General features: G+C 33.8%; 1 protein-coding gene across 9 annotated transcripts in view; it reads left to right on the top strand.

The window, feature by feature from the left end:
• LOC147072527 (uncharacterized) overlaps positions 1-23,229 on the top strand; it is a 454,455-nt gene that overhangs the window by 65,536 nt on the left and 365,690 nt on the right. For all 9 annotated transcript variants that reach the window (XM_085946933.1, XM_085946932.1, XM_085946926.1 and 6 more), the window contains exon 2: positions 3,988-4,064. The gene's annotated coding sequence lies outside the window, so the exon portion shown is untranslated. The remainder of the gene's footprint in view (positions 1-3,987; positions 4,065-23,229) is intronic.

The raw sequence follows: 23,229 nt of genomic DNA, 5'->3' as shown, positions 1-23,229 counted from the left end.
AATTGATTATCCACCATTGGATATTTCCCCTTTCCCCTATGGCAAATAATATAATATCACGAGGGCATCGCAAACATTCGAGACGCTCCGTTTAATTAACGGCATGACACCCGGTATATGTGAGGCTCGTGATATAGAGTCTTTTGCAATTTGTCGGTCGGGGTCCACGTCGTTGAGAGGGCGCCGCCCGTCTTGCCTCGGTTTGCCGCCCACTGTATCCTTCCAAAAACACCCACCCCCCTCTCGACCATAATTTCTCCTCGCCGTCGTACTTGTAAAAAGGACAATGTAGAAAACGAAAACTATACCTAATTATTGAACAATTTTTAACTAATTGCTTTTAATAGTTAATTAAAAATTATTAGCAAGTTGAAGTAAGTTACAACTAAAAATCTTGGAGTGATCCGTGACGTCGGTTAGGTTAGGTTAGGTTAGTTTATATATAATATAATATATTTTCTCAGAAGTATTTTGAAAATTATGTATGTTCAATAATTAGAATGTTATATCCTTAAATCTTGTGAATTATTGTGAAAAAGTAATTAATTAAAAATTATTAGCAAGTTCAATGCAGCTACAACACTATTAAATCTTCTAGTGATCCGTGACGTCGGTTAGTAATTAAAGTACCTAATACCTGCTTTGATTTAAAATACAAAAGCCGATCGCCAATAGTAGCTCAATTTGGAAAGCGCTTCAGAGAGTATCAAAAGCCATTAGTTAAAAAATTGTCGCAATTAAGTATGACGCCTTTAGCATAGTGGTCTGTGTGCATTGGCGCGATACCCGATAGATGCAGGTTCGATTCCTGCGGTTATTAGAATGTTACAATCTTAAAGCTTGTGAATTATTCGTTGAATAAAAAAAAAATAGTTAATTGAACTGAATTAGTTTTATTACATACTAAATGCATGTTCTGGAATACATTTGTCGGAGTATAGATAGACACTCCATTTCTTGCAGTTTTCCAGTGGCAATGTTCGCTTGTTGGGCAGAGCTGAACGATGAGTAAATGAACATGTGAACTCGTAATGCATTACAGTAATCACCTTTTTCGATCCTAAGGTAGTCCAATTGGTTTCGCAGAGTGGATGTTGTATTAATAGATTTTTGTTTTTACGAGAAATGGATGTTTACCACTTGCTCAACCTTTTACGTCCATACTCTGGGTCGAAACACATTTCGAAAAAATATGTGAATTTTCAAACCCGGGGACTCACGAGTAACACTAATAATGTGCGACATTTTTTTCAGTTTTATTCGTCCTTACCAGAAAATTTTCGTAAACACAATGGTCGGCATATTATAAATATATATTAATTTTTAAAATTATTTATTTTTCACCGCAGCACTCCTGTGCTGGTGATTTTCATGCATATTCCAGTAATTATTAGTATGCTAATAAATTTATATAACTAATTAATTATACTTTTATATACCTACGTCACTAGTTTCTCATGGTGTAATTTATATGCTTATGGATACAAAATGAAACCAATTTGACATTTGACAAACATGTCTGATTATTAATTTTAAATGTATGGGATAATTATTGTTGGGAAAACTATTTTTCTTATGTGATTTTGTGTCAAATTGGAGGTGCACCTAATTGCAACCCTTTTAAAGATATAATACGTAGGAAGTTCAGTCATATTATTCCGTCTAATTTGAGATAAGCACGTTTTTCTTATTCAATAAAAAAGGTTCAACAAAGCAATATTTATATTAGCCCTTTTATAAAATGTGGACATAAGGGGGGCTAGGTACTTATCAAGAATATTCTTTACGTTGTCCTTTTCGGAGGTTATTTGAACCATAAGTATACTGGAATACCATAAAATATCATAATATCCCCCATTATTTCTGGAAGCCAAAGGAAAACTGACGTACTAGGTAACATATCTACTAAGTTCATTTTTGTTCTCAAGCACACCACTTCCATATGGCTGTAGATTTTCTATAGCCGTACTTGTATCGCCATTCTTTTCACTTTTTCCAACCCTCTACGTTTACCGGGCTTATTCGAGAGTCATCGAGATATCTATTCATAGGCATTTAGCTGCTTCTTCTTATAGGCGTAAAGACAGCTATTTATTAACACCTACACCCTTATTATTGCAATCAACTAAGTATCGAATAATGCTCCCCATGAAAATATGGCTAATGCCACTCGGTAAATTTACGGGTAGTATTTTTACTTACCTTATAATAACTTCATGGGCTATGTATGGCAGTAGCGAAGGGTTGAGGTAGGTTCATAAGATCCGCCATAAATAGTGGGTATTCAACTTTGTTAGTCATACACATTTGTTTTAATTGAAGTAATACTACAATTTACAGCTGGTATTGGTTAGTTTTAAAAAATACTGCCTAAACCACACCATAATAGTTTTGGTATGTTTAGGGAAATACGATAAAATTTTGCACAACATTTTCATTCATACTTATTTGTTTTCGTTTGATTAAGAATACATAAATTACACATATTGGTGATTCATATTTTAAAATTCATTAAGCCCTGCTTAAAACCCATTCGCTGCGGACTTTCTAACTAATAGATATTTAATTACCACATTTAAATAACATGCTAATTATATCTAATGGCCACCTGATGGGCAACGCAAACCATAATAAATTTAAATTCAAATTCCATCAAGTACCTTCGGTCGATGGTATTAATATTATGGAAACGAATACGTATGACTGACAAAGTTTAGTGTGTCCAGAGTATTTATGGCGGATCTTTACAGCCTACCTCCACCCTTCGCCACTGATGTATGGATATTCAATCTGTGGTATTTAGTAAATATTTATAAGTTTAAAACTAATATTTGTATAAGAGTTGCAACCTTTAATTTTTCTCTATAGGTATACCTACCGAGGAATGTTGCGTTTTATTTTTGAAAATTTGTTTTTATTTATTCATCATTGCTTTTTAGTTTACCCGAAAATGTTAAGAAAACCATTCATTTGCTAGATGGAGCCTTTCTGTGGTTACCCTATCAAAATCGCTCACACACGTTTCAGATGAGTGCCATTTGTCTATGCCGTTGTGGCACAAACTCTTTAACTATATTTCACAGTTTGTATGAAAATTAGTAGAACATGGGTTTATGCATCTAGACCGGGGGGGGGGGGGCAAACTTTTTGGATGGAGGGCCAAATTCAAGAATTCAAAATGAGCGGCAGGCCGGCCGCAAGTAAAATACCATTTTTAGATACACTATTTATTATCACGAAAAAAACATTACAAGAAAAATAATGAGAAGAATGAAACTGTTCTACATTTTTTAACATTTTTTTTAAATTCAGGTGTTAATTTTATAGTTGATATTCTCAAAACTGCCTGTAAATGGGCATCGGAGATATTTGATCGTACATTTTTTTTATTGAGGTTCATGATCTAAAATGTTTGTTCACATATATATGTTGATCCAAAAATAACGAACATTTTTCTTGCATAATCTTTAAGGGCATTGTAAAATTTGCAGATTTCTTCACGACGATGCAATTCTCTTAAATCATTGTCACACTGCAGATCAATAATCTCAAGTTGTAGCTCTGTCGGTACACTATCAATATCTATTGAAAATGAATCGCGTACTATTTTAATTAAATTAAACAAATTTTAATCTATTGTCAATATTTTTTAAAAAATTATAAAAAAATTTATTCGTAATGAGAAGTACAATTAATGATGGCGGGCCGCAGTTTGTCCCCCCCCCTGATCTAGACTATGTATAAGTAGGTTTTCTTAAATTTTTTTAGATTGAACCTAATTGAAGTTATTATAATATTAATACTATCGACCGAATGTACTTGATGGAATTTGAATTTAAATTCTAATGGATTTAGTTCAAATGGAATAGTACAAAACTTGAATCTATCAGAATTTAAAGTTATTATAATTATTATTGATTACGTTTTGCCTATCTTGATGCAAAGTTTCTTCATAAATTAACCACAAATATGTATTTTTTGTTACAGTTCTCCAGATACATGTGTCAACGCGAAGACTAATTTGCAGTATGAATTGAAACGACAGTGTTGAACTCTTTACAGACGTAAGTTCTTTTTTTTTTTTTTTTTTTAAATTTTAGTGGATATATATTGTATTGGTTACCAGAATTACATATAATATATAAGTTGGTCATCTTACAACGGTTTAATTATTTAAAAAATTATATTAAATGTACATGTCATATATTATACAAAATGTATCTCTTGTACGTATATAACTATAACGCCCGGATTTCGATGTCATATTCGATTAGGTACATTAAAAAAAAAAAATGTATTTCAATCAAAATATATTCCGAACAGTCCTAATGATTACACAGATTAACGAAGAATTTGTGGACACCTCGGACAAAAGCATCCACCAGGTGTTTGGGGCCGGGGAAAGGACGTGCGGAGGACCGTTCCGGCTGGAGGACAGCGGTGGAGGAGGCCAGGGCTCGACTTGAGCTGTAGCGCCATCGAAGAAGAAGAAGGTGTTTGGGGCCATAGCTTTAATTATTCTCCTCTGGTGGCCATGTTAAAATAATATTATTTTATCAATATCTCGGTGTATACATTGAGATTCAGGGAATATAGGATACACAAGACTGCTATTGGCCGCTATCGCCAAATACTCAACACCCACCTGTGGGTCTATTCTATACTCATCGACCGCTAAAGTGATAAATATTATCAAACTTAGGGTAGTTTTGTATCGAAGTATTAGCACTTTTTGTAACAATTACAATAAGTTAGTTGTAATCGTTACAATAAGTGCTATGCTTTAACTGCACCCCTCTTGGGTGTGCTAAATTTTAGAGTGAAATAGATAGTTTTGATTATTTAGACGGCTAACTTATTGTAACAATTATAATACAATAACATATGAAAAACTATCCTCGATAGTTGCCGATAACAGTATTGTGTATAGAATAGATGCGCAGAAGATCTATTTATAAAATATTCACCAATGTTTTATTTTGAAAATTATACGTTAGTTTATCCGCGAATTTAGCAGATTTTGTTTCGTTTAATTCAGAGTCAATCATTGTCGTTGTACGATGTATCCCCCCGCCGAGGGTCAAAGCGGAGCTTTCGTATCGCCATCCCCACCGGAAAACTAGAGTTAGCTTTTTCACCGTGCCTATCATTTACACGGAACGGCCTCCGGAGGCTCCGTGGTATAACTAAACATCACATTTGGTATGTCTGTTTGTTCAGTATTGATCCGCGGCGGGTGAACAACTTGTTGCCAGCGTTTAAAAAGCGCCTGCAATAAAAATGTGCGGTGAATAACTTGCCAGCTTATAACGCCGCACCATGTACCTACTACCTACTTGCATGACATGAAACAAAGGGATATACTTCTATTGTTTTTTTTTCACTTGAAATTGCTTGTTTCATCGGGTTCGAAATGACTTTGTGCAATGTCACAGACATGAGATGTAATTTATTTGATAAATCGGTCTTCATTGAACTTTATTATCTACGTTATTTAATATTTAATATATTATAGGTACTAGATCTTGTATTAAATTATTTTTATTCCAATCTGAATATATACACATAATTAAAGAACATACCTACATCATTTTAAATAAATCTCAGAAACATCAGTATAAAAAATAACTGACAAAAGAAATGGTAGAAAAGAATGATACAATATTTTATTTTTTAGAATGAACAATATTGAACACTAATCGTTTTCATAGGTGAATTTGGCAAAATTCATGAATAATCCAGTATATCGGCTATTTAAAAATGGTTTGCTGCTGGCTTCCTGTAAAGTGTAAACCGACAAGAACCGTGTTTTATTTAGACATGAATTTTATGTTAGTACTATACGACCCAAAGAGGTTGGACGGTCTTTAATATACGGCCATATATTTCCGATTAAACATTTCACCGTGATGTGATACGGCGAACTGCATACGTGCAAGTTTCCCGACACGCTTAGAATTATGTATTTACAATAAAAATAATTTTTAATTTTGAAAAAATTACGTAGCAATCATACCACTCAGCATTAAATGAGTGAAACACTTTAATATGTATGTTTTGATCATCAGCATTTCCTCAATCATAACTAGATCAGTAGGGTCTGTTATGATTTGTGAATTGCGACGTCTCTTGTAATGTATGTACTGCATTTCTATAAATTGATACGACAATCCATGGATCCTCACTCACTCAACGAGTCCGTCACGCGACGCACTACTATCTTCACAAGTCATTCACTCGACGTAGTCAACCGACGTGATAACGATGATGAAAGTTACCAAACTTATGTGTGTTATTATTATTATTAATAATAATAATTGTGCTACATTGCTCTCCATCATATTGTCCCCCTTACCCTGGAACGGTTGAGGACGCACCAAGAGTATGGGGGTCATTTTATACTACCTCCAGCTACCGTAGTCGTGGTCAACCGACCCGTCATCCCTCCGATTCTGTCCACGCTTCGACGCTGATGTATTGTGCATCCTTTGTGTATGTTCCACCCGGCGGGGTGGGTCTTTGGATCTTTATAAATTTCACGATATCCAGTTTGTTGTAGACGGTATAGTTCGTAATTAAATCGGCGCTGGCTTTCTCGATTTTCACAGATTGCCCTTTCTAAATATCGTTCTGATTCCGCACACATGTCAGCATCTGCCTCACGTGTACATTCGTATTTTTATTGTGTATTGCATATATTCATATAATATACCTATTCAGTATTGAATAAAATATATTAATAATAAATTGTCAACAAGTGCTAGCCCGTTAAATTGAAATATTAATTAATCCTGACGCCATCTATGAATCATGTCAGTAATGTCATTAACTTTATTTAAACTGTAGTAATCATTTATTGATAGAATTTGAATAAACCTTAGGTAGCGTAGTTATTAGGAATAATATATATTTATTTATTATGAAAATCATCTTGAGTACTTAGTACCTACATAATTAATAATTTAATTAAGTACAATAATTCAATTAAAATACAAATTAAACAGTAACGTAGAATTTGAAAAACAAAATACATATTAATATATTAATAAATATATCTATAATATGTATACATAACACTACAACAGGCCATGATGCCCAATGACAGTAGTGTATTGAAACAGTAGGTAGTGTATTTAGTAATAGAAAAGAAACAATCACAAACATGAGAAACATTATGAAAAAATCACATACATATATTGTGACCTCGCCGAGAATCGAACTCGCGGCCCAAAGATGTCGCCCAGAGCTTTACACAGTGGACTACAAGATGGAGAGTTAGGTCGTCAAATCCCATTCGATTCAAAAAATCGGAGGTTTTTTAAATATCATTTATTTTATAATAGTACTAATTATTATATTCACTATTGATAATTATTATCGATGGCACGGTGTGTTATTCGCACATTGAATGAATGTTATTGTAATTTATAATATTTTATAATAAATGTTTAAACTATGTATTCATTGCCAGTGTGTATTTGCCATTGTTGAGCGTAGTGAATAGATTCCGAAAGGCGAAACCTGGATCGCGAAGTATGTCAAAATGGAATAGTACAAAACTCAAAACAATTAGAATCTATGTACGTGCCTTCAATAGACTACATACAATGGCGATACCACGAAACACGATAATGTTAAAGTAGGTAGTTATATACGTTAGATAACTGTAGACTAACATTATAAAAACGCTGATTACTTAGTTTTTTGGTAGGTATACCAATATTTTTAGCGGTTATCGGTGAATTATTTATGTACCTTTCTCATAAAAACGGAATTACTTTATTTGCTAATAGATTACAATAATATTATATTACACAAAGTCTTAACCTAATATGTTTTTTTTCTGTAAGGTCGATTATTATCCACAATTTCCTTTTGTCTGATATTTTCTCTATGATCAGAGAACGCAAACGTCGACAGATTTTCAATTTTTGCTAGTTTGAAAGCGCTATTGTTTCCCATTGTAACTAAGCTTTTATTCACCCGTCATTGCGATATAACATTTTGAAGTCGTAAAGCTTCTAAAATAATTTACCAATTTCGGCCGTTTGGAATAACCGTTTCAGACCGAGTATCGATTTTCCGTAAAAAGAATCCGTTTCGCTTTCGTCTACGTGAAATAATTATTCTAAAAGTTTAGTTGGGGAAAGCCGAGTTTGCGGCTTCGGGATAACATTGAGTGCCTACTTCTATACGCATAGAACGCGTCTGTGAATCCTTTAGCTGAAAACTCATCTACGACCAGACCAATTACAATAATTTAGCCTGTCTGTAAGTACCTACCAGTTACTGCTATCCCGGTCCTCTGTTATGTGCTTTACGTTCCTACGTTGTATTCCGTAGCTTGGATATAACCGGACGGTCTCTTTGACGTATGAAAAGGCATTCGGAAAGGGTACGACATTGCCACGGGCATACCTGCAGCCGAGTGGAGATGAAGGTAGAACCTTAAAGTTTTTATAATTAATTTTCGTACTTGCATTAAATTCTTGTAATGCAATGAATTAATAATAAACATATGTACTTGTACATATTTAATTTGAAAACATCTCATGCATATACATCAGTGATGGCCAGTGCTTCGATCGCGGACATAATAATAATATTGTACTATTTCTTGTTCAAACGAGTCAAAACTACTCGACTTTTCAGCTCTTAAAATCTGATAGTTCTTATTTCTTCTCTTACATATTATCATTATCAAGAATTAAACTCATGCGAAGAACACAAGTGATGAGAACTTGGAAGAAATTCTACAGGAAAAAATTAATAAAATAATTAATGTAAATTCCTATACTTGCAATTTGACGAGTTGGAAGATTAAACGGATATTCCACAACTATGCGTTTTTATTCAATTGGTTTTTAAGACATGTTTGCTTCAGAAGTATTATTAACAGTTTTACCAAAGTAATTAATTGAGAATTCATATTGTACAGAATTTATTTTAAGTATGTTTCTTGGCGAAGGGTTGCATGTTACTTGGCTACTACAAAATTTCTAATATTCGATATACAGGTAAATTGTGCCATTTATTGCGGTTCACTGATTAAATCAAAAATATGCATTTTTCTAACTTATCCTAATAATAGGTTTTCAGCGTACTTATATGTTATAGTTAAATGCTTTTACCCATAAATATTAAGTTTTGAAGTTGCTGGAAAGGATATCATTTACACACACTGTAGTGCAGAGTTAGTCTCCAACTGGAGTTGATCAATTTTTACAAGTGTCATTCTGAAGAGTAGTTTCATACACAGCGCGTAAATCTATTAGGAAGAAACCACACATATTAAATCCGACCTCAAGACACTTGGTGCCATCATGCATTGTTGGCGGTCTTACTAGAGCAGGCACTGAAATTCATTTTTACTAATAAATAATGTATCTATACTAACTGCAACACTTGTATCCTGTGTAGAAAAAATAAATTGGCTCTACTAATAAAAGATTGTGCGTCACTGTCGTAGACTTTATAAAATGTTGTTAGGTATTCGCTAATTCACTTTTTATTACCACACTGTTTGCCTTTATTGCGTAATGTGTAGTTTTTTTATGACGATAATTAACATTTTTAACACAGTCGGAAGCCAACAGCGGTGGAGTGAGGTTGTACAACTTCGCTTGCGTATTCGGGACGCTATTCGCCTGGTTACTCGCGAACGGTTATAAATACGGGATACAACAAAAATAATATTGTTTGTAAATGAATTTGACAATAAACTCAACATGTGTGGTCCCATGTGATTTTGACAATCAGTGCCAGTGCTTGAGAAAAAGTGAAAAATATTTATTGTTGCACGGATAGTGCACTTTGTGCGGGGAGTGCGTCAAACGCTGTGAAGCGAGGGGTTGTCCACACTGTTTTTTGTTCACACTGTTGCGCGAATTCCAAGACCGCGTGAACGGCAAAAGCAATAAAATGGAAAACACCACGATGGAAGTGAATGAAACCAAAAAAACGAAGAAGAAAAGAAACGATGATGAAGAGGAAGTGGTTGGAGAAAAAGAAGAAGAATGGCAAACGGTGACCTCTGGAAAAAAACCCAGAAGAGACTCTGGGGTCACTCCAAAGGGAAACCAAAACATCGTCATGATAGCGACGGGAAGTAAAATTCCATTAAAATTGAAAATAGCGCAGATGCTGCATAAGGCAGGAGTAAAAGTACAGAAAATTTACAATAAAAATTTAAAGACGTACATCCAAGTAGAAGACGAAAAAGAAGCAGATAAAGTGAAACAAGCTGGAGAACTCAAAGACCTCGGTTTTGTGACCAAAGAGAATGACTCCTGCTCTTATGGAGTAATAAGAAAAGTCGATATTGATATGGACCTCCAAGAACTGTAAATGGAAATCAAAAGTGATGCAAAAGTAATCAACCTTAAGAGGTTGACAAGAAAAGGTGATACAGGAGAGCTGACAAAGACCTCGTCAGTCAGTATTAAATTTGGGGAGAAAATATTGCCGAGAACAATTTACATATATGGAGTCTCTTTTGCTGTAGAACCGTATGTATTCAGGGTTATGCAATGCTACAAATGCTGGCGATATGGGCATATCGCGAACAATTGCGGACGTACAGTAGAAACGTGCCCTAAGTGTGGTGAAAACCACAAAACCTGCGAAAAAAATGAGGAAATTACGTGCATCAATTGCAAAGGTAACCACGCGGCAAACAGCCAAAAATGCCCAAAGTGGCAAGAGGAAAAGAATTGCAAAGAAGCAATGAAAAAAATGAACATACCTTTCAAGGAAGCAAAAAAAAATATGTTAAATAATAGCTATGCTGACATATTAAAACAAAAAAAAATCGTAGGAAGAGATGAAAGCGAAACAATTCAAAAAACTAAGGAAAACAAAAAGAAAGAAGAAGCGGTGGTAGAAGCTTCAGGCTCAACAATAATATCTACAGGTAGTAGCGTAAAGCCTACAAAAAATAAGAAAAATTCAAAGGGGAAGACAGAGGTTAACGCGATGGGAGAAATTATGAAAGTCTTGCTGAAAGGGGGAGACTGGCAGCAGATCATTAAACAACTAATAATTAAAGCAGTGGACTGGGTATGCAAACAATTCAAAGAAGGACACTTAAAGGAAATTCTAGGGGAGGTTCTGGAGCAAAATGGATAATAAAAAACAAATTAGGATTTTACAATGGAATGCCAGAAGTATGAAGCAAAAAAAGGATGATATAGAACTCTACTTAATAAGACAAAAAATTTCAATAGCATTAATCTCAGAGACTTGGCTGAGGTCTGAATTAGACTATCTGAAATTCAATGATTACACGATGTATCGAAAATACAGAAGGGATGGATACGGAGGAGAGCGATTCTGGTGCATAAAACACTGGCGTCTAAAGAAGAAAGAAAGAAAGACGGAAGAGCTAGACAAAATAATTATAAAGCCATTTAACAGAATAGGAGTGAGGACCTGATCGAAGGATCCCCTTCTAGAAGAGAAGAGGCGATATGACAGCGAGTCGCAGTCAAAGCCTCGGTAAAATCACAAAAAAAAAAAAAAAACATTTTTAACACTCCTTATTTCGTATAAAATCTCATTACACGGCGTTAGCAACACCATCTCCCGGTGAAAAGAGAGAAATGAAAGTAGAGATAACATTACTACATACATTATAGTGTAATTATCATGGTTAATACATGTTACTTGCTGCAACATAGTTAGCATCTGAAGTTAGGGTTGCCATGCATAATGTGGTATTCGTTCATCTACAATAATTATTTAGATATGTTACGACTTGACCCGAGCTTCCCAATCCACATGAAATATTGAATAAAAAGTGTTTTTACCGATAGATATTTTTGCAAAAAGACATCGACATTTAAAATGTCTATCTATGTATTTTGATGGGGTTCATTCCAAGCGACTTTTAAAGTTGTAAAGCCTCTTTGCCTCTTTGTCTCATTGAAAGAATTATTTAACTAGTATTTATTTAACTTAATTTAATTCAAATTAAAATCTGCTCAATTTAAGTTAGATTTTTTTTTTATTTTACTTTTAAAATAAAATGTTAATACGTACTGCAATCCACCCTACTATTATTAATTGTTATTATTACAGTTATTCATATATTTAGTATACGTTAAGAAATACCCCTCCCATACGAAGATGGCGTAATTACTTGTTTACATTTTAAATGTATCTTAATCTTTATTCGACATATTCCATAATCACAATCGAACCTATTGATTGATTAATTGAGTAGGTACCTAATAGTTACTCACAGTTCAATATATATTTATTTTCTGACGTTTTGGTCCCTTTAAAGGGTAACTTTTACGAGGTCAGTTTTGTGATAAAGTGTTTTTTTAAATACCCACAATGGCCGCGCGACTTAACCGTCGGCCTATAGAGTCGTGGTTCCGAGGTTCGAATCCTGGGTCTGGCATGTACACGTATTGTTTTTTTAATTTGTGTATGAGTCAGAGTATGGACCTAATAGGTTGAGCAAGTGGCTAACATCCATTTCTCGTAAAACTAAATCTGTTTATACAAACCTTGTGGAGGCCCATATGATCTTATTAGGATCGGAAATGGTCGGAAAACATAATACCTATTATAATTATTTCAATGTTTCAAAAAGTGATCGACATTTACCTATGTATTTTTAAAATGTGCCAAAAAAATATATAATTGCTGTGTTGTGACGCGGAAATGGTTTGGAAGCACTCTATTTAATGCGGATACCTACCTATTTGTAATTTATAATTAATCGTCAACATTCATCCCATTAAAATGTCCTTAAAACAAATAACAGTTGGGTGTAACAATACATTTAAGAGGCTACTATCAACATTCGATAGTACAGACTTATGTAGACATGTGCTAGGTACTTACACATTATGTATTACATATCCTTTCTGTTTTACGGTCCTCTTTACTCGAAACCAATATCAATCAGTATAAATTTCCAGTCCGAAATTCGCATTTCACCGTTGACCCACCGCAAAAACCTCCACACATCCGAGCGAAGTTATTATTTCTGGGAAGGGTTGAGTCAGTCCGCGAGGGTTTTGAGCCTTGAGTCAGGCGGCGAGGGTTAATGCCTGAAAAACGGCGCCGGCGGGATGCTGTTTTTCTGACGCACTCTCGCTAACGTCGCGACGCGCCCGCCAAAGCAGGGATGATCTGTGTTTGGATACAACACGAAAAAACACCATAAATAGCACGGCTAATATACAGCTGACTGATACGGGTAATTTTAGCAGTATCTTTGTGTAATTTTAATATTTTACTGGAAGTCTAGGGTCATAAAACCCTTCACACATTTCACCAAATTGAACTGGATATAAACTCTCAATAAAACTACATATCCAGAGTTCTTAAGTCAATTTTTTTTTATTGTTGCCTTTGTAATCAAAATCCTGATTGCATTTATAATGTGTTGATATAACAGTATATTTTGACAGAATCAAATATTGTAACAATATACATAATTTGAAAACATCTCATGCATATACACACAAAAAAAATCATTTTGTAGAATCATAAGACACCCGACGGGACTTGAACCGGTATCTGCTGGAATCTTATTGAATCCCATCGTTTCTACAAAATTATTTTTTCTAGTGTGTATAATATGCTTGAGATGTTTTCAGATTATGTATATTCAGTATATAGAATGTTACATTCTGAAATCGTTAAATGAAAGAAATAGTTTATTAATTATGGGTTTTGTACTTTTATTCCACAAGGATATCTTTTAGCGACCGGTCTTTTAAATAGTACCTATTAACTGTGATAGCAACTTAAAGTAGTTTGTGATGAATATGGTATGACACACCCGTCTACTAACAGTCTAATTTTTCGTTTATATTTTTTCTAAAATTGACACGAAAATAATGTACCTTTGGGCATATCCGTGGTGAAGGGTGGAGGTAGGCTGTTAAGATCCGACATAAATAGTTAAAAATAAACTTTGTCAGTCATACGTATTTGTTTTCATTGAACTAACTAAGTCAACAATATAATATACAGATGGTGTTAACTAGTTTTTTAAAATTCAAATAAACACTGCGAAAACAAAGTCATAATAGATAATAGTCAAAAAATAATAGTCTATCTATAAAATATCTAAAATGATGCATGGTTTATACATATTTGGATATTTTATAGATGGTATAATATTTTTTATCTACTATGGTTTGGTTTAGGCTGGGAATTTAAAAAAAAACATTTGTAATATGTATTCAATTCAACGAAAACAAATAAGTATGAATGAAAAAGTATGCACTATTTTGTCGAATCGCCCATAACATACCAAAACTATTATGGTTTGGTTTAGTCAAGGTTTAATTGATTTTTAAAAACTAACTAAGACCCTGTGTCAATTGTAGTCTTATTTCAATAAAAACAAATACGAATGACTGACGAAGTTTAATGTGCACTATTCATGTTGGATCTTGACAGCCTACCTCCACCCGTCGCCACTGGGGCATATAAACGATGCTTTCACAGTTTGATGTATTAGACAATAAGTATATTACGCTTTCATGAAAATGTACATATTCATATTTTATTCCCGCCGTGACAGTACCTATATGAATTGATTATCGATTGCTTTGTTACGCTATTTGAATATTAGATGATTATCCCCGATTATAAATGGATCAAGCTGGTAATATTATGTTCTTCTTTAAATGCTATGTATGACCTTGCGGACCGTGCCCAAAAAGCACCAAAGAAAAGCGAAGTTGCGTTTTCATACTGCTTAGTCATATTAATATTATATTTACTTAAATAAGCAATTTGAAAGTTTGCCCACTGCCAAGTATACATTATGATAATGTTTTCTTTGTCCAATCGACTTTGCCTATTCGGCTAGTTTAGTTAAGTGTGAGTGACGTTTTTATTGGCTTATTTATGTTGGTGTTTGTACTGTAATTGTTTTCAATTATTTACTTAGTCAGCACGTCTTAATCACCCACTTCTCACCTATGTTCGCATGTTGCAGGAATCACCAAACTGCGGCTCTTCCAAAATAACGAATTTGTCAAAAACGCCAGAAAGATGCTTCCAATAACCTGTTATAATAATTTAAAATATATTTCTTTTATAGTGTTAACTCTCAGTTCATGGTGGAACTGCATTGTATTATTTGATTAAATATTTGTTTAATTAAATAAAACACAATTTTATAGTTCTTATTCCACTTTTTTTAAATAACTTTGGGACAGGTTTCGTCCTCCTCAAAGGGACAATAATTATCAATATTTTTTTTACAAAAAAGTATTACAAATAAACATATTGTATTAGGTACTTATATAATATTAAAAAATAATGAAAACATAGCCATGCACATTTTCTTCGGTTTTAGTAACATATTTATTTACCAATCGATGCGCAAACGGAAACGACGAAATTCATACATAAACGACAGATCGCATTGTATAAAAAATAATAGGCAAGATACTCTTCAAGAATAAGCAATACGTTTAATTTAACTTGCATATGTCGGTCCTTAGGTCTTATGCGTTACAGATAATATTATCATGCTGACCTCATCAGGCAGCGAGGAGGCCGCGCCACGAACCTCTGATTTTGATAGATTTATAATCATTTTACAATGCTTGAGACACTATAGCGAGAGAATACCTCGTCTGATCGGAACAATTCTGACGTCAATTTGTGAGTAAAAAACCAAACTAAGTATTAAGACTCAAGAACACAATTGTAATTTATGAACATGCTTAATAGCATTCTTATAACTATTTTTGTTTAAATATATTGGGGAAAATTTAGCACGCGTACGTAAAAAGGCAGGGCAAGTATTTTATGCATGATGGCATTAGTGAGCGCCAATAATGTAATGCCAATGTATTTTTTTTCCTTTTGATATTGACACGTGCGCTATTGAAATGCAATTGTTGAGCCTATCGAAGATATGATATTTTGAGAAATAAAAATGCAACATGATTTCGCAACATAAGTGACTTGCTATAAAACATCCACAGAATGCACACACAACAATAATTTTCAGTTCACTTTGACTTCGAAGCAAAGAGTACTGGCTTTCATGGATTGACGTTATAATTAACATACTGTTTTGTATTAATTGTTAGACATAAAGCCCGTAATTTCCAATTTCGCCTGTAAAGTGTGTCGTCTGGCATCTCGAGTATTCGCAAAAGCTACAAAGCTTCAAAATTAATACATACCTAATAAGGTAATATAGGTTGAACATGATCTATTTTTAAACATTTTGTATTTTAAGTTTTATATAACAGCCTGCTACGTACTATTTACTTTGTTTCTGTTGAAGCGTTTAAAACTTGCTCGGTAACATTATAGCATAGTAATAATTTATTACTTTAAGGCTCTTCAGCCGAGGCATGGTCTAAAAGACTAGGCGATGCGTGGATTGTGCAAATGACGCGAGCCGAATGAAATATAATTTGCCATAAAAAATTCAACACGCGTCTTTTTTATGTTATGTTTATTATTATATTCGTAATAATAATAGTATATTCATTGACATGTTTTCTTTTTCAAGTACATGCGGAACGTTTTTTAGTCATCTTTACACGATTTAAGAATATATTCCTCCGACGCCATCACAAAACAAATTGACGTGCTCACACCTCACTGTCAGTCTCCGATTGGCGACGACTGCGAAATTTCGTTCCACCTATTGTTGAAAATTATTTGCCGTTTCACTTATGTATGCTCTTAATTTATATATATTATACACCCACGATGGCCGCTCGGTTTAAGCGTTGACCTATAGCGTCGTGGGTGCTAGGTTCGAATCCTGGGTCTGGCAAGTTGACATATTATTTTTTAATTTGTCTATGAGTCAGAGTATGGACTTAATAGGTTGAGCAAGTGGGTGTTATCCATTTCTCGTCAAACCTAAACCTGTTAATACAAACCTTCAGTCTGTGGAGCCCCATATGATTTTATTAGATCGGACATGGTCAAATAAGAAGAATATATATTGTCAAGTGTGTATTTATTAGCCTGCCCAATAGCTTTGGATGAAAAGTATGTTAAAATAACTATCTTATTTTTTTGTTTACGGTGTTGCTGTAGACTTTGAGTAAAACAGTAAGAGTCAATAGTTTTAGTCTACGTAAATAAATGCCTGCTGAAAGCATATTATTTTATAATTTTCCTATCTGGACTTTTAATATTTGTCGGGAGAGAGTTCCTCAGGATTACAGAAAATGTACCAAAGGTTTCACATAACAAAAAAGTTTGAATTTACTACATTAAGTTAATTTATTTGGGTTCTTGCTTTGGATCAAATTATAAACATCCATGTGATTTCCTCCAGACGAGCTTCACGACCTCAGAGATAGGAACTCTGGCTCTATTTCACTTAATAACATAATATTTACGATAATTATCTATTGAACCCCTAGTAAAAACAACAACGTTTTCCTAACTCCGATACGTTTATATTAAATTTGCTGATATTATTTTGCTTTCATGTAAGAATAACACTGTGTTATGGATATAATAGAGCCTTATTGTGATCATCACAAAGTCATATTTAGATTAACTTTGCGGCTAACATGCTTCGACGGCTATACAAAGCCTTTTGTCGTAATCGAATACCGTTCAATATAAATAACACCCCTAGCCCCACCCCTTGAAATACGAATATATATTTACTGCATCGATGGCAAAATTATTCATATGCTGCTACCTATATCCGTTTCCATGACGACATTGAACCACTTGAGACCGCCTTAATCCCATGGAATCATCTGGAGGCTATTAATATTTTCTTTTGAATTACGATTAGATTATTTCTGAACCTGAGAGGTTACAAATTTTGTCGTATAATATGCTAAAAATAAAGCTCTCATATTTATTGCCTAGGAAAATTTTCCGCAAGAGCTTTAAAGAGTCGTATAGCAAAGAGATTTTTGTGTATGAGTTAAAAAGGGTCCCGTCCCTTTTTATGTAAGATTTTTTAGCGGGTCGTGAAATGAAAATCTAGGCTTGAATAAATTAAATTTGTTCATAGTGTATATTATCTACCACGCAATTATACATGTATACGTAAGTCGTAAAGCGTTCATTATAATATGAAGTGCCTAGTTTCAAAAGCCCCTAAAATGATTTTCGATAGTTCTGATAAAAATAAGAAAAACGACTTTAGGTAGTTTATGAAAAATGAGAAAAAATCATATCTATTAAATATGTGAACTTTATCTATTTATTTTTTAATTCATTACATTCTAAAGAGTATTTTGGCTTTCCATTTTAGGGGTATTTGAAAAGCACACCCAACCATTTTAGCGAGTTTTGAAATTTATCCTAATTTTTGATCATACGCATTTTTGACGTTTTTTAAAGTTCAATCTTTGGCCACCATATAGGTAACAAAAATATCTATCTAAATACATATTTAACTCGAAAATTTTCAAAAACCGTTTTAGGGGCTTTTGAAACTAGATGCTTAATATTATCTACGTCAGAATGAAAACGATTTTTTCGTATATTGTCCCTTGTCAGTTACATGCCCATTATTATCTACTTCTGCAGGTTTATTCTTAGCGGTTATCACTTAAGCACCCCTTATTTTAATTGGTCCAAATTAACACGGACGGTATTCTATAAACAAAACAGTTATCCGCGGCTATCTCTAATTCATAATATAGCGAAAATTTAGGTTGGTAGACATATCGGTCAAATTCGAATATGTTCGTGCTGCTGAACCCAAGCGGATAAGACCGAACACAAGCGGATATAGCCGAACCAGCGCCATCTAGGCGGTAATGAGCCGAACACAAGAATTTTGTATTGAGATGTCAGACATATCAACATAACCTACAATTTTTTTAGTCATGTAATTGCGATTGAAGTACAGCAGTCGAATCTTGCATCTCCAATCCTCAATATGTAAAATTGACTTAGGTACTCTGTCTCGTCTCAAAGTTAGCACGGCCAAGAGAGGGCTGTTAAAAGATGTCACCTTCACCGTCACACTCCAGAATACGTAAAGTGATAAATGTGATATATTTATCACAATTAGCTTTTTTTTAATGTTACGTGATATGTTCGAATAAGCCTGCTGAAACAATGTTAACTGTTTTGAAAAAAAAAGTTTGTATTGTTCTAAAAACAAGGTTATTGCACTCGAGCTGTTTCCTAATGCAAGGGTTCTAAACCCTTTTCACTTTCGGTGTTCCTTTTTTACTCTAATTTGTATGGCAATCGACTTATATATCTTTTACGAGGAGATTCGGACCGGATATAATGTAGTACAAATTATATTTATAAGAATGATGAATAATGAATGAAGATGGGTATGTTTGGTTCGGTTAATATATATAAAATATGTACTAAGTACTAAGTATTGTCCCGAAGAGGGTAGTTGGACATGTTGCGGGGAAATACAATGCAATGGAAAAACATTTTAAGATTTATTTATTATTATTATTATTAAGATTTTATTGATGGCTACTAATTAAATTAAAACGCCATTGTGATAGTTTTGAAACAATGTTTTTGTTAGGCCTACGATAATTGCGTTATGACAGGGATTTCGGCAATTGAATCATAAAACGATCTAAAGATAACTAATCTCCATAATTCAGACAGTGATCGTTGGCGCCTATGAAAATCAACTTAGTAAATTCTATATAATCATTATAATTAAGGTACATTTGCACCAATCTCACAAAGATAAGTCGTATTCGAAACCGACTGAATTTTGGTTTGCGATTCACAGGAACAAAACTTAATAAAACTTCACTCGTATTAAAAACAGATTCAAATCACTTTAATATTTGCTCGAGCGTAAAAGTACACGGCTTTAGCCACGCTGAATGTCAAACACACTATGCTTACACGTGTGTACCTATATCTATTTATAATACGCTAAAACGCGGGAAGAATGCTACATTCCTTAATGTTGTTTATCAGTCTTGTATACTTATTATCTATTCCGTAATTGAGCCCTTATCCAGAAAAGAACCACTATCGCGATAACGCCAGTTTTCGGTAAATCAATTCAAATTTAGTGCCATACATTTGTATACATAGCAGTGATAATGATATATCGTTATTTATTATTGACAACAGATGGTACTATCTATAAGTATTATAGTAGTGATTCCGTAGCACGACGTATTACATGAGTTCTATTCACGCGTTTAATCGCTATTATGTAAACATGACGATTTCAGGATAACGCTAATTTTCCGGAGATGGAGTCAATTAGTGGTGTCTTATCCGTGAATTAATAACAGTTTTTTGGTCCACAATTATATACATAGAAAATATTATGATATTTTTTTTACTACACTAACCCAAGATAATGATTATTCTTATCACCGTATTGTTATTCTGATAGCGAATCCAATCCAATTATACTAGATATCCACGGGGATTCATTTACTGTTTAATGCAATCAATATTATTTACTCTTGACAGATTTGTACCTGAGCGGAAGTACCTCAGTCTAGATACCAGGATAGCAGCAACGCGGTTGGAATTATTGTATTACGGGACACAGGAATCGCTCCTCGATATTGCCGAGCGCGCTGATCTTTTTCTCGTCTTCGCTTTGGCGAAAGCAATCTGTATGCCTGCGGCGTGTGCACGTTCTCGCTCCATTTGCATTCGTTTTTTGCTCTGGCAATCTATACAGATAGCTTGGGGAATAATTCCATGACCATTTATGTGAGCTATTTCATATACCCATTGTGACCGCTGTGACCCTTTTACATTTCCATGACTAGATTTTAGAAAATATTGCCCGCGTGCGAATGTCACTTAGGTTTCTTTTTCAACACGTTTCATATACAGTTGCTTAAAACTTGCATTCTTACCTACTTCCTTCCCAGGTTTCATCTTTTAGTATATTCATAATAATAACGATTATTTAGCCAAAGATTGCGGCTATAAATAAAAGTTTACAGACGCTAGTCTTGTGATACAAAATGGTCCATGGTTATGGTGTTGCCTTTCGACAAGGAACCATATTATTCATTATATTTTTTGTGTGGATGAAATTTTATTTTAAAACTGTCAGTTCTCTACAGTGGAAAAAGTGTGGTTATGAAATAGTTTTAGTTTTTATTCATTGGTGTCACTGTTTATTTATAATAATATTATACAACATTAAAATTGATTCATTCTGACCGATCCATGTCTGTATAATAAAACTTTAAAATCCTAAACTCACATAGAAAAAATATATTAATTTACATTCAAGGTAATATATGTGTGTACCTATGTTCATTAACACTACATTTAATCTAGTTTGTATGGTGTTTTGTCACTGTCGACAATAACATTTTTGAAGTTATACTTCTTTTGGCGCGATTGGGAAATCAGATTAGAGTGTATTTTTGGCGTGTGACATGTAACACATAATTTATTTTTTCACACAAAAAAACGCACTCGATTGGATTCGAACCACCGATTGTTCGGTTATCAGCCGAACGCACTACCTTTACGCCACAGTATGATACTGCAATCGTGACGATTATAAAGTATAGTATTATGGTTTAGAATTGTCCCGTTGCTTAGACAACGAATTTATTATTGTCGGCCATTTGAAATTCCTTACGTAAACAAACGATTACACGTCAGAGTGACATTAAGTACTTTAAAAATAAAAACAACGAGAAACCATTATGTAATTTTGTAATATAAGTTAAAGTGTATAGAAATAAACCAACGGCGTTCCAATAAGCGGTCTTTTTTCTTTAGTGTGTAATTTAACAAGATAATTAAGAGCTAGTCAAAGAATCTAATTTATCACAAGTTTTGTTTTTGTTTTCTTACGTCAAAGAAGTATAATTTCTAACGCGCGTACATAAGTACACACCGTTTTTTTTATAATTTAAGATTTATAGGTTACAGGTATTTACAAATAATCGTAAAAGTAATTTTTCGTTTTTTCAGATACTAAAATCTTGGTTTTAATGGTTTAATATCAGTTGTCACAAAATTATTTACATATCGTGGTGAAGGAAGGCCTTATAACAACACCGAGATGTACTCGATTTATAACGCTAAGTTTATGTGGGCTGGTAAAAATAGACAAGTAAATTGGTGAGACAATTAAGTACTGTATATATATAAGAGTTAGCCTAGATTGAGACAATGAACTTTAGCTACTATTTAATGAACGATCAGGTAGGTATAAGATATCACACGCGTAACTTAAGATGTCCAATATTGATAAGTCGACATCTATGGTTATGTCGTTATGTGTTTCGGCGGTAATTGTTCTGCGACCACGGTCTTTATCAGCTACTCGAATTACCATAATGAAAACGATATATCTTTAGGACACCCCTAAACGCCTAGCATTCCTTGAAGGGAGAAGTATTAATGAGTACTGGATGGTGGGGTACAAATACAGCTGACTTCAGGAGGTGCGCGTACACTCTCGAGGGTCGAAAACGAGGGGGAGAATTCTTGTGAAAACTTTCCTTTGTCAACGGAATCGATAAATTTCTGATCATAATGATACCGAAATGATTTATAGTGGATTGTTTAACCTCGTATCTGTTGTAAGAACTTCTAATAGATTTTAAGTTGCCCATGTTTAGTTTGTTAATTGATTTATTTACAGGTATCGTGTAAACATCACTTCAAACTCGGCCTGAACTATTATTTTATCTGATCTCAAAAAGCAATGGTTTTAAAGATTCTAAACCGTTTCGTTGGTTATGTTAAAAGCTGTTTTGATCAATCTTCAAAATTATGTCATTAGTAGAGTTCTTTAATTTAACTGTCAGGTCAACCAATACAAGTTGATACTATCGACCGAATGTACTTGATGGACTTTGAATTTAAATTCTAATGGATTTAAGTTTTGTACTATTCCATTTTAGTATGAATTAAAATAGTACAAAACTTCAATTCATTAGAATTTTAATTTCAATACAAGTTGTTTTAATTAAAAAAAAAACTAATATCATCAACTGAGGGTAGGGTACTTGATACAATCTCCTACTAGAGCGATCCTTCACTGATTTTTTTTGCTTCAGGTTCAGTTATTCTGAATTCAATCGTTTTCTTGATCATGTGACTTCATCTGGAAGGCGTATACTGTCGCAACATCCTCCCTTCGATGCAACCAAATATCACTCTTCTCTACACGCTGCTCGGAGCTCTTCTTACTACGTGATCCTAGAATTGCAGAGCTCGTATCTTGCAAAAAGACGTTCTTTTGTCAATCGAAATGTTTCATTTATTCTTCAATCAATTTTCTAGTTTCTTCATAGTATTATTTGCCTC

The sequence above is a fragment of the Rhyacophila brunnea genome, unplaced genomic scaffold (genome assembly GCF_057557595.1).
Source record: "Rhyacophila brunnea isolate RB1 unplaced genomic scaffold, BYU_Rbru_1.0 scaffold_2, whole genome shotgun sequence".
Taxonomy (NCBI): domain Eukaryota; kingdom Metazoa; phylum Arthropoda; class Insecta; order Trichoptera; family Rhyacophilidae; genus Rhyacophila; species Rhyacophila brunnea.
This window is presented reverse-complemented; position numbering and strand designations above follow the sequence as displayed.